Genomic DNA, 6,569 nt, shown 5'->3' on the forward strand with positions numbered 1-6,569 from the left:
CATTTCACCTACAAGTAAATCCCATAGTATACAGACATTGCAAACACAAGATAAACACAGTGGGGGTAATAAAGGAATAAAAACTTACATCTTCCCCATGGTCAGATACACCACTTATAGTTTTATCTTGTGCACTAACAGTGATTGGACTATAAAAAGAACACTGATGAGTACATTTAGAATGCCCATGCCATTGCAGGTGACCCATTTCATTCTTCAAGCTTTCATTTTATTTTTTCAATAGGTTGTGCTCTTCCAGGAGTTTCTGATATCCATCTCTATCTTTGCTCAGCATCAGCCTTTTTAGCTCAACACAGGCCTGTAGATTCTCTACTAAAATTAAAGAAAATTATTGCGTAACATCACTAAAATATACACCATTTAGGGTAGCATAACCAGTGGAAACAATTAACTATAGTATATCCTTAAAAGGGTGTCTTCATTTTAGCATACATAATATACTAGTCTCAATAAATGTTGATAGCATTGAAAGAAGCATTACTGGAAGTACAAATCTGAGTGACTACAAAGTAAGTGTATACATTTTTTTAGTGCCATGGAATAATAATACAAACATGAATCATTCTGATAAATTTAAGCTCAACTATAATCAGATAGTGAATGGTTAACCGAAAACAAGCATAAGTCACCAACTGAAAAAGCTGTTGCTCGTCTGCATAGTTTTACACTCATGTATACATAGTACAAGGTGCTACTTTTGTATTCAAAGGAATTTTTAACACAGAATACTGACAGTTAAAAATTACACACAAAGTCTTATCAATTTTGAATATTACAGGCTCAATAATGAAAAATAATGGACCAGAATGAAGTCCTCAAATGAGTTTAAATGCAATGTCATTTTTCCAGGAATGTTGTTTCAAGATTCAACAATGTGTGAGAATAGAAGAGATGAAAGTATTTATTAGTGTCACTTTCCACACGGTAGCTGCTTGATGTCAGCTAGGTAGTTCAATCACAACCTTTCCTGTGGATTTTTTAAAATGTGAGTGGCAGAATAAATTGTTATAAGAATGATTATATTTGGCATCTGCAGGCTTTTCTTCTCCCATCAATATGGTCCTGAAATATTACAATGAATTAACAATTACAATTAAGAATTAACAATTGCATGAAATAAATACACCCTGATATCAAAGTTGGTCCAAACATACAGAGGCATTCACTACCAAAGAGAACTTTATACACATACAGCTGAGGAAAAGATACCAATGTGTTTAGCATACTCTAAAGATATGAGCCTATATCAGGCTAGGGGTATCATACATCCCATATGCTCTCCTAAATAACATCTCAGTGAAAGTGCCTTACAAATGCCCCTGTTTGGCCTGTTACCAACTATTAAGTGTGCATCTACATTCTGTGATTCTGTGGATAACTGATAAGCAATGGTGTCACATTGTGGTGTTGGAGACAAGTATGGAACAAATGGGAGGTTGAGGTATGGTTGATGGTCTCCCAAACCTAGCATAAGGTGGGAGACACCTCAGCCACAGCCACCCACCCCCACCACGAAAGTAGTTGAAAACATTATGTTATTGTTATTGTTGTTGTTGTTGTTGTTGTTGTTGTGGTCTTCAGTCCAAAGACTGGTTTGATGCAGTTCTCTGTGCTACTCTATCCTGTGCAAGCCTCTTCATCTCTGTGTAACTACTGTAACCTACATCCTTCTGAATTTGCTTACTGCATCCATCTCTTAGTCTCCCTCTATGATTGTTGCCCCACACACTCCCCTCCAGTACTAAATTGGTGATCCCTTGATGTGTCCTTCCAACAAATCCCTCCTTTAATTCAGTTGTACCACAAAATTCTCATCTCCCCAATTCCATTCACTCTATACTCAATGTTAACAAATTTCTCTCCTTCAGAAATGTTTTTCTTGCCATTACCAGTCTATATTTTATATCCTCTCTACTTCGACCATCATCAGTTATTTTGCTTCCCAAACAGCAAAACTCATTTCCCAATATAATTCTTTGAGCATCACCTAATTTAATTCTATTACATTCCATTATCCTCATTTTGCATCTTATATCCTCCTTTTAAGACACTATCCATTAAGTTCAACTGTTCTTCCAAGTCCTTTGCTGCCTCTGCCAGAATTACAATGTCATTGGTAAACATCAAAGTTTTTATTTCTTCTCCCTGGGCTTCTAATTCCTACTCCAAATTTTTCGTTTGTTTCTCTTACAGCTTCCTCAATACACAGAATGAATAACATCAGGGATAGGCTACAAGCTCATCTTACACCCTTCTCAACAACTGCTTCCCTTTGGGCACCTTAACTCTTATAACTGCTATCTGGTTTCTGCACAAATTATAAATAGCCCTTTGCTCTCTGTATCTTACCCCTACCACCTTTAGAATTTGAAAGAGTGTATTCCAGTCAACATTGTCAAAAGCTTTCTCGAAGTCTACAAATGCTATAAATGTAGGCTTATCTTTTCTTAACCTATCTCTATGAGAAGTCGTCATATTGCCTCATGTGTTCCTACATTTCTATGAAAACCAAACTGATCCTCCCCAAGTTGGCCTCCACCAACTTTTCCATTATTCTGTAAAGGATTCATGTTAATATTCTGCAACCGTGACTTATTAAGCTGATAGTTCAGTAATTTTCACACCTCTCAGCTCCTGACCTCTTTGGAATTGGAATTACTACATTCCTCTTGATGTCTGCAGTTATTTCACCTGTCTCATCCATCTTGCTCACCAGATGGAAGAGTTCTGTCATGGCTGGCTCTCCCAAAGCTATCAGTAGCCCTAACAGAATGTTGTCTACTCCTAGGGCCTTATTTTGACTTAAGTCTTATAGTGCTTTGTCAAATTCTCCATGCAGTATCATATCTCCCTTCTCATCTTCATCTTTGTCCTCATCCATTTCCATAATGTTGCCCTGAAGTACATCTCCCATGTATAGACCCTCTACATGCTCCTTCCACCTTTCTGCTTTCCCTTCTTTGCTTAGGACTGGTTTTCCACCTGAGCTCTTGATATTCATACAGGTGGTTCTCTTTTCTCCAAAGGTCTCTCTAATTTTCCTGTATGCAACATCAATCTTACCATTAGTAATATATGCTTCTACATCTTTACATTTGTCCTCTAGCCATTCTTGCTTAGCCATTTTGCACTTTCTGTCAATCTCATTTTTTAAACATTTGTATTCCCTTTCACCTACCTCATTTGTTGCATGTTTACAGTTTCTCATTTCACTGATTAAGTTCAATATCTTTTATGTTACCCAATGATTTCTACTACATCTTTTTACCTGCTTGGAACTCTTCTGCCTTCACTATTTCATCTCTCAAAGCTACTCATTCTTCTTCTACTGCATTTCTTTCTCCTGTTCTTGTCAGTCATTCTCTAATGCTCCTTCTGAAACGTTCTACAACCTCTGGTTCTTTCAGTTTATCCAGATCCCATCTCTTTAAATTCCTGCCTTTTTGCAGTTTCTTCAGTATTAATCTACAGTTCATAAACAATAAATTGTGGTCAGAGTCCACATCTGCCCCTGTAAATGTCTTACAGTTTAAAACTGGTTCAGAAATCTCTGTCTTGCCTTTGTATAACAATCTGAAACCTTCTGGTGTCTCCAGATCTCTTTCACGTATACAACCTTCATTCACAATTCTTAAACCAAGTGTTAGTTATGATTAAATTATGCCCTGTGCAAAGTTCTACCAGGCAGCTTCCTCTTTCATTCTTTTCCCTCCAGTCTCCATTCACCTATTACTTTTCTTTCTCTTCCTTTTCCTACAGTCGAATTCCAGTCCCCCATGACTATCAAATTTTCATCTCCCTTAACTATCTGACAAATTTCTTTTTCCTCACCATACATTTCCTTAATCTCCTCTTCATCTGCAGAGCTAGTTGGCATATAAACTTGTACTACTATGGTGGGTGTGGGCTTTGTATCTAACTTTGCTACAATAAGGCATTCACTATATTGTTCATAGTAGCTTACTTGTGTTCGTATTTTGTTATTTATTATTAAACCAACTCCTGCAAAGCCCCTATTTGATTCTGAATTTATAACCCTGTATTCACCTGACTAGAAGTCCTTCTGTTCCTCTTGCCACCGAACTTCACTAATTCCCAGTATATCTAGCTTTAACCTATCTACTTCCTTTTCGAATTTTCTAACCTACCTGCCTGATTAAGGAGTCTAACATTCCACACACTGAAATGCAGAATGCCAGTTTTGTTTCTCCTGATAATGACATCCTCGTGAGTATTCCCCACCCAGCGATCTGAACGGGGGACTATTTTACTCAAGAGGATGTCATCATCATGTAACATGCAGTAGAGCTGCATGCTCTTGTAAAAAAAAAATTACAGTTTTAGTTTTCTCTTGCTTTCAGCCGTTCACAGTACCAGCACAGTGAGGCCATTCTGGTTGATTTCACAAAGCCAGATCAGTCAATCATCCAGACTGTTGCCCCTGCAACAACAGAAAAAGCTGCTGCCCCTCTTCAGGAACAACATGTTTGCCTGGTCTCTTGACAGATAATCCTCCATTGTGGTTGCACCTCCATTACAGCTATCCAAACGAGGCATGTAAGCCTTCCCACCCATGGTAAGGTCCATGGTTCATGGGGGAGAAAACATATCTGACAAAAAACCAATTTCATGGAGAACAACAGGAAACCAATCCAACTGCCCATGAGTCGATTGTCAATATTAGAGGCAAAGAGTTAAAGCCAGGAGGGGGCACTCTACCAGGTTGTGTGTACTACTGTCTGTAAGGTCGCATAACCACAATGTGGAGGTAGCTTGTTACATGAAGTAAAGCTGTGAGTTAGTCTGGTATGAGTGATAAGGAAGCGACATAGAACAGTAGATCCCTTCTGGGAGGGATGGAAGGAGGAGTGGCATGTAGTCTCCCTTATAGTGTGGAGTTTATTAGAAGGGGCAGTAGCCCACCAGATGTTCCAACTCAGTCTGAGCAGAGACTATTTGCACTGGAAAATGTCCATCTGGGGTGATCAAAGTATATGTGGGCATTTAACTGCTTTTCTAGTCAAATGGTCAGCCAGTTCATTCCATTGGATAGCCACATGACTTAGAGGTCAGAGAAAGACAACTATGCAGGCAGTGTGACTAAGGTAAGAGAGGTTATAAGTAGCCAATATTACAGGATGACAAGAATAGCATTAGATAAATGTCCAGAAAATTGCTCCTTGAGCCACAAATTAAAGAGCTATTAACGGAGGCCAGTTTAAGAAAACTTAATGCTCTGTTAATGGCTATCAGCTCCACTGTGTGAACACTACATGTTTCTGGGGCTGAATGTAAAAGCACATGTCATCCTGTCTATGGTTTCAGAGCATAAATGAGAGGTAACACCCTGATACTAAAACTCAAAGTAACAGATGCTGAAAAGTCATGGTGGCAATGTAAACTCTACAACCATGAAACAGATTGGTCTTAATTCATAGCTTGGGTATTGACCAAAGGGGAGGATGCAGGGAGTATGTTCTCAAGAAGTTAAGTGGAGATCCCGGCACAGGGCTGTGAGACATACGCCAACTGGTAATCCTATCAGGGGGTTGGTGTCAGGAGATCAAAGCCAAAAAATATGCTGGGTTGGGTTGATTTGGGGGGGGGGGGGAGACCAAACTACGAGGGCTATCCACAAAGTACATTACATTTTGGAATTAAAAATAAATAAAGTTTGGAATTTTTTTTTACTATATACATATGAAAGACACACGTAAATACTACTTTTCTACATAGTTGCCATTTAAATTAAGGCACTTATCGTAGCGATGGACGAGCTTGGAAATTCCTTCATCATAAAATTCGGCCACCTGCACCTTCAACCACGTGGTTACCTCTTCTTTTGGGACAGAAAAGGTGTGATTTTTGTGGATTTCCTGGAAAGAGGCACTACAATAAACTGTCAAAGGTATTGCCAAACTCTGCACAACCTCAGAAGAGCAATACAAATCAAGCGCAGGGGAAAGTTGGGCTCAAAGATCTTGCTGATTCACGATAATGCCCGGGCCCACACGGCAAATGCCACTCGTGAAGTTCTCGAATCTTTTAAGTGGGAGTTGTTTCCTCATCCGCCGTACAGTCCTGACCTGGCACCGAGCGACTTCCACTTATTCCCAGCGATGAACAAGTGGTTGGCTATGCAGCGTTTTGATGGCGACGCACAGCTTCAAGAAGAGGTAACCACATGGTTGAAGGCGCAGGCGGCCGAATTTTACGACGAAGGAATTTCCAAGCTCATCCATCGCTATGATAAGTGCCTTAATTTAAATGGCAACTATGTAGAAAAGTAGTATTTAAGTGCGGCTTTCATCTGTATATAATTAAAAGAATTTCCAATACTTTATATATTTTTAATTCCAAAACGTAATATACTTTGTGGATAGCCCTCGTATAAGGTCATTGGTCTCATTGGATTAAGGAAGGATGGAGAAGGAAGTGAACCATACCAGCATTTGCCTGAACTGATTTAGGAACATCACAGAAAGTCTAAATCAGGATGGCCAGACAGGGTATTGAACTGTCGTCATCCTGAAAGTGGGGCCAGTGTG

Source organism: Schistocerca serialis, chromosome 3 (assembly GCF_023864345.2).
Source record: "Schistocerca serialis cubense isolate TAMUIC-IGC-003099 chromosome 3, iqSchSeri2.2, whole genome shotgun sequence".
NCBI lineage: Eukaryota > Metazoa > Arthropoda > Insecta > Orthoptera > Acrididae > Schistocerca > Schistocerca serialis.